The sequence below is a fragment of the Rutidosis leptorrhynchoides genome, chromosome 3 (assembly GCF_046630445.1).
Source record: "Rutidosis leptorrhynchoides isolate AG116_Rl617_1_P2 chromosome 3, CSIRO_AGI_Rlap_v1, whole genome shotgun sequence".
Lineage (NCBI taxonomy): Eukaryota > Viridiplantae > Streptophyta > Magnoliopsida > Asterales > Asteraceae > Rutidosis > Rutidosis leptorrhynchoides.
The window spans coordinates 88,960,871-88,971,905 of NC_092335.1; the positions used below are offsets into that span (position 1 = coordinate 88,960,871).

At 35.0% G+C, this 11,035-nt stretch overlaps 1 long non-coding RNA gene across 1 annotated transcript; it reads left to right on the forward strand.

Moving 5' to 3' along the window:
* The first annotated feature begins 5,215 nt into the window (after positions 1-5,215).
* Positions 5,216-9,285, forward strand: LOC139900822 (uncharacterized). Its single transcript, XR_011777645.1, has 3 exons — positions 5,216-5,604; positions 6,574-6,648; positions 7,944-9,285. It is a non-coding gene; the product is annotated as an uncharacterized lncRNA (long non-coding RNA).
* Positions 9,286-11,035: the final 1,750 nt, after the last annotated feature.

Here is an 11,035-nt window from a genome sequence, read left to right on the forward strand (position 1 = left end):
TCAAATGACGTGTTGCGTACAAACATGGGATCTTATGATTAATCTTCTCGTAATGTTTACGGGTGATCCTGAACCATATAAAATTGAATTATGAGTACATATATATAAATTATCATGTTATCTAAGAAAGATGTGATTTATTTAATTTTTCCCAATTAATCCCGAAGTTAAACTAGTCTTGGATAACCAATTTTGTTTCGGTCATAGTTTCTTCGTTACAACTCCGTTTTCGTTGATTCAACTTGCCATCTCCTTGGATCGAGTTCCTCTTTAAGACTATGAACTGTAAATACCTTAGTTTGTATTCAAAATCACACGGCATAGGTGAAACTTTAGTGAAACTTATGAAGTTAAACATTTTCCTTTATGTAAACAACCTTAAATGATTATTTTTCTAAAAATACTTATACTTTGAATTAAATCATGAAATTTTTATGTGTTATCATATTTATAATAAAAATCATTTTTCCAGAAAATAAACCTTCAATTCAAAGTTTAAGATGGTTTTTAATTATCCAACCCAAAACAGTCCCCGGTTACACTCCGACGTCGTAAAAACAGTTTTTAAGGTATTCTTTGAAAAACCAAGTTAAACCTTGTTAAGTTAACATATAATTAAGTTATATTACAGGTCTTGAAGTATTTTAAAAGTTAAGTTAGAAGGATCTATTTAGTTTGCAAACAAGTTTGAAAACATTCAAACTATGTTCTTGTTGTTAAAGCTTTATACCACAAAATAAGATAGCTATATATATATGAATCGAATAAGGTTATGAACATAGATTCTACCTCAAGTTCCTTGGACAAGGTTGCTGTAAAAGAGAAGTAAAAAGCTAGAACCAAAAGGGTGATGGAAGTGGATGAAAGATTAGAAGTAAGTTTGTGTTCTTGGAAGGATTTCTTGAAGTGTTTTTGTAAGGGTTTTCTTATGGTGATTAAGTGATGTTTTTGAAGCTAAAAACTTATGAGGATCTTGAAGAACACTTGAAGGTTGAAGATAAGAGAGTTTAGAAGATCATTTAACTTGAAAGAAATTTGTTATGAAAGTGTATGTGTGTGTATATAGGCGTATATATGTATATGTATATATAGACTTTATTTTTTTGATTTTTAGCTTAAAAGTCTTCATCCATGATCCCACATGTATTGACTAATCAAAGGCTGCTAAGATCATATAATTGAGGTCTAATAATTGGTATTTTTCAATAGTAAAACTTCTAGAAACTGCGTATTTATACGGGTACATATACCCTAAGTATACGTATAGAAATCTTGTGAAAAATAGAATGAGGATTCAAATATAGCTATCTTTTGTGAATACACTTATATGATTTTATGTATTTAAGTCCTTAAAAGTAATTAAATACATTACATATACGATATATGTATAAACATTATAGGTTATAAGTATTTATGTCAAATAACGTTACGTATGGTTATCGTTTTGAAAACTTAAGTTAGTAGTTTCAAAATATACTTATAACTTATTGTTATTAATACAAAATGAGATATTAAAACATTCATTAATCATGTTAAATATGTATATATACATATATATACACAAACGTATAATTATCATATATTGTATAGTTCGTGATATCATCGGTCAAACTAGACGGTCAAACGTTGTGTAAAACTCTTTTCGGAAACATAAATCTCAACAATTTGGATTGCTTATCATGTTGGTAAGGTTTAATTTATATAAATATTAATCTTATAAGTATAGAACGATCGAAAAAGTGCGGGTCATTACAGTGTAACTGAGATGGTTGTCTGGTGAAAAGGATCATGAAAACCAGGCTTGGGTGGTCTCGTGCAAGTCTTCTTAAAATGACCATATTCATCACAATTGTAGCACCTGACCTTTGACATATCAAAACCGAATTTTGAATCTCGATTCAAACTCAACGATCTTTGTCCTGTTCTATTCAAGTACTTTCTAGCACGTCTCACAATGCTACCCATAATGTAGAGTATATCCATTCTCTCAAGCTCGTCCTCATCAATCTGATCATAGTCTTCATTTTCAAGATGACTATTAAGCACTTGTCCACCAATCATATCGTTGTATGAGTTAACAACAATAGCTGCCAGTGCCATATCTTCCTGAATAGATTCACGAGATCTCTTCTTGATATTCTCAGTTTGAAACACAGGGGTCTGAGTCTGGGTCTGTTGAATCGGTGAATCTTCAATCATCTTAATTGTAGAATTTTGAGCTTGTAATTTAGCATTAAAGTAGCCGTACTGAGACGATGGTGCAGACATTTGTGAAGCATTGGTTGATATGTATGCTGTCTGTAGTGGAGCATGAGTACCAGAAGATGAAGCTAAAGATGATGCAGCAGCAGCTACAGAACCAAGTCTCTTTCTCTTTGCTTCATCTTGAATGTCCTTCTCCATCAACTTCGAAGTAAAAGCTGTTAGTGTCAACGGACGACCTGACGAACTGTACCTGTTCTGAATCTTCTCTATCTCATGATCCCACTTTTCTGGAAGACCATCTTTCAACACCCTTACTGCCTTTTCATCAGGCACCTCAATCCCATAATCTGCCATCTCTGCAACCAATAATCGATATCTTTCCAAAGTCTGTCCTAGAGATTCCGATGGAAGAGCTGCAAACACCCTCCATTCATCCTTCAAAACCTTACCTTTAGTCGCACTATAAGTAGCAGTACCTTCTGTTGCAGATTGAAGAGCTAACCAGATAGTATACGAGGTTTTATTTCGGTTCTTAAATTGCTGAAAGATTTCCTTTGACAAAGCTTGGGTTAGCTGAGCATAACATCTACACTCAAGATTGTACTTTTCACGCTCTGTAGGACTGAACTGTGAATTTTCTTTGGGTTCATCATCTGCTCCACATGGCCATACATACGGATTCTCAATACATTCCCAAAGTCTAGAATCGACACCATTTAAGTAAATAACAAACCTAACTTTCCAGTCCAAGAAGTTCTTAAGATTGTCAAGTCTAGGCACTTTATTCGAAGAACCAGAATCACTTTCATTCAGTAATAGTTTTTGTAGTCCAGGTGCGATAACTAATGCACTGTATTCATTCATCACTTGTTCGTTTGTGTCAGACATTTCAATTGATTAAGTGTTAAATTTAAAGTTAATTAAGAGCTGTTTTAAAGTCACGCGGTCGATTGTCCTTGACACACGGTCAATTGATTGAGACACACGGTCGAGTGTATGACTTACACGGTCGATTGTCTGACCAAATTTTGGCAGCACTTCGTTACAAAATGAGCCTGGGTATTACAAACTCACACGGTCGATTGTCTATCTCCCACGGCCGGTTCACTATCTCACACGGTCGAGTGACAAACTAACACGGCCGACTGACCTTTTGAAACTAACACGGCTCAGGTAAAACTCACACGGTCGGTTGAAATACTTCCCCGGTCGATCTAATGACTCACTCGGTCGGTTGTCAGTACACACACGGCCGAGTGTGTTCTTGACAGTAGCAGGTCGACAATTAGGGTTTTCTAGGCAAAAATCGATTTTGCAATCGATTATGGATGAAAAACACAAAACCAACACGTAGAAAACAATAGTGATGACTCCAGAAACACCTTTTGACAATAAAACTACCAACAATAACGTTGAAAAACCAAGTAATTGACTAAAAACCCAAAAACACCAAATTTTGACCCACAAACGATTTGATCAAGCAAAACCAGAGACTCTAGCTCTGATACCACTTTGTAGACGATTGTTCTAAGGATCTTAGGTCGCTTGAACTCTAAACTAGAGGCGGGATACACTAGAAAAGAGTTAAACCGAGATATGGGTCGTTTTGGGATCGAATTGGTCAAACCTAGAGCAAAACCTAGATTAGATCGACTCCTAGACGATATATTTCGGTGGTATATGATGTTAGGGTTCTCTGGAGACGAAAACCTACGACTTAGGGTGAATGGGACGAGTAACCTCATCAAAGAAGTCTAAACCCGTATATATTATATATAGTGAACACAGACACACTCGGTCGAGTGTCTGTGTCCACACGGTCGACCGACTGACACAGTCGGTCGAGTGTCTATACACACTCAGTCGATTGTGTACAGTTTAAGCATATTGATCACTTGATAAATTAAGTACGCACAAACACAAATATAATCAATAGTCTCAAGTAAACATTATTACATAACCGAAACGTGTTAAACATAAAAACGGATAACGACTGGGGATTCATGCACCAACAAAAAGCATATATCGGAATGAATACGAACAGCAGCCAAGTCGCATATAATAACCTTTATCATTATGAGCCAAGCGTGTATATTCACTTTTGAATTCACCACCTAATTCAACCGCACCACTTATTAATATTACGCATTTGTTTCTTTTTTTCCTTTTATGTTATTTTTATTCTAGCGAACTCTTATAATAAAATCGGCGTGGGGCTGAGCCGCCTAGCTTGACTAGGTTCCAAACCCCGAAAAAAAGAGAATATTGTCAAAACTCTTGTTTGCAGCGTTGAAGAATATTGTTATCGTCAACAAAAGTAGCATATGAAAGCGGTACTTGATCCCTAGGCACAGCAAGTCACGACGTAAAAAAAAACGCTACGGAAAAGGAGAAGCCGTCAAGAAATCTGCAACTCTATCAACGAATATCAGGCTATTCAATGGAACAAATGAGAAAAAAATAGAGTTTATTTTATTTCTTTAATTTAATATTAGTGTTTTGTTCCAGTTCGAACTTTCGCGATTTCGCCGTTCGGCCTGCGGGGGAGTGTTAGAATATGGTTAATATGGTTATATTAGTGAAGCCCGGCCCGTATATGGGTTTAGGGTTTTTAAGGTTTCATTGTAGTCTATAAATACTGGCATAATAAATCATAATATCCTACGGGGTTTACAAAAAAAAAACTTAATGAACAACTTATTATTGTATATGACGTCACTTATGATTTATAGATGCAATAGAGTGTGTATGTTTTAGAATACGCGTAGGGAAAACATGCTTAATTTATAATTAGAAAGAGCAAAACATCTATCTATCTATCTATCTATCTATCTATTATCTATCTATTACATTTTATAAATCGTGAAAAAAATCGTACTTGGCAGTCATTAAGTTAATCCTAATCTAAGATGCTGACATGTTAATCACAGACTAATTATCATTAACAATTAAGTATGCCACGCTGGACAAACAAAAGAATAAAAAAAAAAAAAATCTGTCCTCTCGTGGTCTGTTGAACCCAAACGAAACTCAAACCCTAAATTCCTATCTTCGTCGTCCCTTTCCACACAAAGAAGCCGATTCAATCTATACAGTTCTTATAATTTGTAAACTATGAAATACAGACTCAATTTTAGGGTTTCAGTTATTGCACCAATTGATTAGGCAACAGAAAATCTGGAACAACAAGCATTTGAAACGATGTACGATTGCAAAGGGAAGAGCTATATTGAAGATCTACGATCTGTATACAAAGCAATATAACTACGATTTTTATCTACGATTTTGATACGTTTTTTATCCGACAGATTCGGAAACATATTAAAGAAATAATTTAACGCCGCCGGAATTAATTTTGAAGAAATAATATCAATGTCCACAACGAAATAATTAGTACAGGTTTGTTACTAATTTATTATCTATAACGAATATTCAATTTTCGTCTGAGTTCCAAGTTTCTTATTTGTTGTTCCTTTTATGTTTAATAATGTACTCTGTTACAAATGATTATCGGAATCGGATGATTGTGGTTATTCAATATCGCTATTTCGTTGTGAATAAATAAAAACACATCAACACAGATCTACAACTAATTCTACACAGTTAATACTGATGTTGGACCCTGTTTCTTGACATCAGATGATTACACTCTAATATGCTTTGGTCAGAATTAGCTTAGCTAGGGTGATAAGAAAAAAAATACACACTAAATGGTCTCTACCACATGTAAGATGTTCAATTGTTCCCTATATGTTTTAATGGATCGATGTTTTATTATGTCAAAAGGGCCAAATAGTAAATTTTGGCAGAATGCAACTTGCCAAAAAGGTTGAAACTAGCCTAAAGTTTATTCAAGTTTGAGCCCGTATTTATTCAAATGCCCATTAAACTTTAATTATACTAATATTATTGGAACTCATACTGATCATATCACGAATATATCAGATTGCTGTTTCAGATGAAAAACGGCAGCAAAATATATCAAGGAATTGAAATATAGTAATAAAATGATGGTAAAAGACGGGGTTACCGGTAGCCTATGATTTGACTAAAGGAAAACCAGTCGCGGTGGATATAAATCATCTATTTCCAGTGATCACTTTGTATTAATGAGTTTGATCTTTCAAATTGTACTATTATAATAATTGCCCGCCTTCTTTTTGTTACTAGCTGTATACAGTCACTAATCAGGTTTATTTGTGTTGCTATTAACAAGATTAGATGTGGTTTTGTCCCAAATGTATGTGTATATACTAAATAATCTAATTTACACGATTAGTGATGTTCGAGTATGTTTCTATCAAGGCTGTAATAATTATAAATCTCTCTCAAGTTTTTATCATTTAAAACATAGTACTTTGTTTCAAGGATTTCGTCCTCAGTGAATGTTCGTAGAAGCTACCTAAAAATCACGAGGCATTTTGTTGAATATGTTCTTAAGAGGTATGTTACTTTTTTAGCTTTCTTCCATTCACTATTAATTTTTTCGACGGAAGCTGGTCTTTCCTTTATTTTACCCGAAGTTACATTGTTTCATTGAAAAGAACACTGACCGTCATCAAACGCAATATGATTTCAAGCAATCCAGTACATTCTCATGTAGAGGAAAAACTAAGACGCCTCTTGATAGAATTAGAGTAAGCTGGTGTGATTAAATACACGAAATCCAGCTACATATTGCATTTTAAAACTAACATACAATACTCGGGTTTTAGTGTTCGGGTCAAAGGAAAAATGGTTTGTGTAAAACCAGGTCAAAGGGGTTCCACTATTTGCATCTCTTGCATATGGATGCTAGAAGCATTAACAACCACTTATATACATGTTATCAATTTTGCCATGTGTACTACAACTGATTACATGCTATATGTAAAATCGTAGAAGTTTCACTTTTTTCGGGCTATAGTTTATATCAACATGCACATTGTCTTTATGTTTTCAAGTAGTAAAACACAATTACATACATTTAGGCCAAATGTTGGAATATGAAAGTTATATATCCAACTGATTTAAGTTTGTTTGTGTACTACAACTACATGGTTTTATTTTATAAACAATGTGCTTACTATGTGACTTTATTATTCTATCAATCAGATTGAGCGTGTGACCAACCATTACTTAATATTTTGCTTCACATCAATCGAGTGAGTTGTCTATGAGTACTCTATAACATAGTATTTGAAGCTATTCTTTATTAGGGTATATTTTGAATAAAATTAAGCCCATGGCTATTGTTTTGTGTTTCAAACTATAGTGATTGATTTAAAAACTTACAAGTACAGTAGATGGTATTTGCACTCACACCCTCAGATCTGTTAATAGCGGCAAAATGGGTGCCTTGGGTATATATGGGTACATTCATATCTGAATTGGTTTGTATAGATAGATTAGCATATAAACACTGTTTTGTCATCATTCAAACGGGGACGGGGTAGGTTAAAGTCACAGAAAGTCATTAATTGCTAAAAAAAAAATTAAAACATAGTATGCAAAGTTTTAAATTGACTTTTTATTTTATTTTTTGTAAGTATAGAAAACACATTATCAACATGTATATTGGATAATTGGTCCACCCAACCTGACCTGGACTGTTGAACCTGTAAACCAACCTGTCAGACCCCGCCCTATTTCACCTCTAAGGCTCTAATCGTGTGTTACTGTCAGTCATTGTTTGTTAGTTATCTCACTATTTACACCGAAATTAGTATTTTGATTTCAGCTTACAATTGACAATACAGGTGATCCACGGTGTGCACCCCCTTAACCTTCGGGGGGATAAAAGAGAGTGTGGGAAAAGCAGGTTTGTTGGCCTGATTTTTTGGGATACTTTATTAGCTAAGGTGACTGTATTTGTTGTCCTGATTAATGTTAGATAATCTAAACTATACCTGGATAGTGGGTCGGGTTGGAAGACGGTGCCTTATGGAGCGAAGGGAACAATGTGCTACTGTCACCACATTAGAGAAATGTCAAAAGATGTGGACTTGAGATTGATAATCTGGGTATTTCATTTTCTAAATCTCTGATTAAAAAGGTTGGCAATTGTCAGAACACTTCCTTTTGGAATGATATTTGGGGTACCGAATTCATCTACGTGCTTGCATTTAATCATTCCAAGATAATTCTGCCCCGAAACAAACAAATTCACTTCTGTTAAGGACTCTGTGATTAATGGTAATGCAGGTTTGAAAGGAGTTTGGGTATGGTGATCTCACATCAGGGGAACAACAATAAACGGATTTGCGGAACTGAAATCCATTATAAATTCAGCCCCAAATTGGATCATGATGATATGTGGTGCCAGAATATGTCAACTTCAGGTTCATTTTCTGTTAATCTTCGTTCTGTTTTGATTGATGAAATGCTGCACAATTCTGGTAACGTCTCAACTGGTATAAGGTGGTTATCTTGGGTGCCAAAGAAAATAAACACTTTTATTTTTGGAGACTAAGCCAAGATAGATTGTCAACAAGAATGAATTTGGAGGAACGAGGTGTGGTTATGGACAATGTTAACTGTCCATTTTGAATTTTATAACAGGAAACACTCGACCACCTCTTCAAAACATGTCGTTTTTCTGCTCCAATTTGGCGTGTGTTTTATGGCTGGTGGAACATCACAGAGGCGATCCTAAATGGGTCGAGTAATGCAGCTCGTCGAATGTAATTTGGGCGATAAGGTACTAAATAAGGTATGTCTTGCATTAAGATATTATACTTTATTATGGCTGATTTGGATGTGGCATAACCGTTTGGTCTGTGAAGGTCAAGCGAGGAGAGAAAGGATTCTAAACGAATACATACTTTCCACTTTGAAGGTTGTTTCGCACCTTTGGATTACAACAAGTAAAAAAAGTCGGATGGAGTTTTGACGAATGGAGAGAAAAGCCGAGTCTGATGCCAAATGTTTAGATTAGGAAGAATACAAATTGTTGGCATTGTTATATAAGGGACTGATGCATTATATGTTGATGTAAGGCTACCGTATGCTCACTTCTTGTGGGTAAATTATGTACGTTTCTTTGTGATAAATAAAAGCTCCAAGCTTTTCAGGGAAAAAAAAATTGGATACACAACTTGACTCATAATATAAACTTGGATTGGATCAAAATATGAAGGTGTGTGCATGGTTTATGTCGTTGATTGCAGTTCACGTGGTAGTGGCTTGCCTCTCTTAGCGAGAGGTCAGGTGTCCCTGACTCCCGTGGGATGCAACATTGTACACAAGGTTGCCCCTCAATTTGATTAATACCTTTCTGGTCCCTTGAGCTCCGTGACTGCGGTATTATGCTCACACTAACCTCCGCGATTGCGGAGCTTTCTGAAATTCAGGATAACGTTAAAACCTTTATCTTGATTATAATGGCTTAGTAAAGAATTGTCAAACTACTAATATTATCATTATTATGAATGCGATATAAAAGAGGACTAAAAGCTATTAATCAAATTGATTAGGAAGACATTGATTTAGATAAAAATATCGTTTTCATTATTTTTATCATTATTTTTATTATTAGAAACTCAGCATGACTTACTGTAATATAATCACGTTGATCAAGTGTCATTATATTATACTAACTCATGCTTCAATTCCCAACACTACTTCAAAAACATTCATATTTTAAATTCGAAAGTTGACAGACATGCATACCATTTCATAATATCCCAATATAAATGACCTAATCTGTTATTTACTTAATATAATCTTTGTTGAACTCAATGACTTAAATGCAACGTCTTTCGAAATATGCCATGAATGATTCAAAACGATCGAGCTTTATAACCCCTTTTGTTAAAATACAATGCAAATTTGGTATTAGTAGATGTATATATGTAAATATTTAGATATTAAAATGTAAAAGAAATATCTAGATATTAATGAGGAAAAATCTAGATGTTAAAATGTAAAAATCTAGATATTTTTATGTGGTAAAAATATCTAGATATTTATTCATGGAAAAATCTAGTGTGTAGAAGTTTCCATGGAGTAGTATAAATATGGGTGGTGATTTCATTTGTGAGTAAGTTGTGAGAGTGAAATAAGAAGTGAGTTGTGAAGAAGAGAAGAAGAGTGTGAGTTAGCGAAAGTAGAGAAGAGAAAGCTTGTAAGTAATATTGTAATTGTAATTTAATATAAGTGTTTTTATTAAGTTTCCCGATCAAGCCTTAGTTTGTGTTTAAGTTCTTAGTGCACTTTTGTTGTTCTTATTATATGGTCGGCTCTGCCGCCTAAGTAATACATGGTCGGTTATACCGCCTAAAGATATATGGTCGACACTGTCGCCTAAGTACATTGTGCACTAAGGATTTATAAAATTAAAGGCTAACCAACGTCAAAGTGTTGGTGTAGTGAGTCTAGTATAGTCTAGGTCCTCTATAGTGGGTGTGTTGGGCTCGTCGAAGCTTCCAACAATTGGTATCAGAGCGGGTCGTTCGGGACCATTGCTAGTGGAGGTAATCATCGGTAAACGTTGGACGTTTACATCGACTTGTTTTCACCAAGGCTCTAAGGGAGATTCTGTCGGAGCACAGTTAGGAACTGTGAAAGCTCATTGGTCTGGGACCAAGCTTATTGGACGTTGGACGTCATGATGGCAGATCTTGCAAGTACGAGCAGTGGAATCAAGAGTCTCAATAACCACAACTATGGTTATTGGCGGACTTGCATAGAATCCTACCTACAAGGACAGGATTTATGGGAAATAGTTGCTGGCAGTGACACAACGCCTCCACCGAAAGAAAATGCCGAAGCCTTGAGAAAATGGAACATCAAGGCCGGGAAGGCTTTATTTATATTGAAGACTACAATCGAGGAGGATCTATTGGAGCAC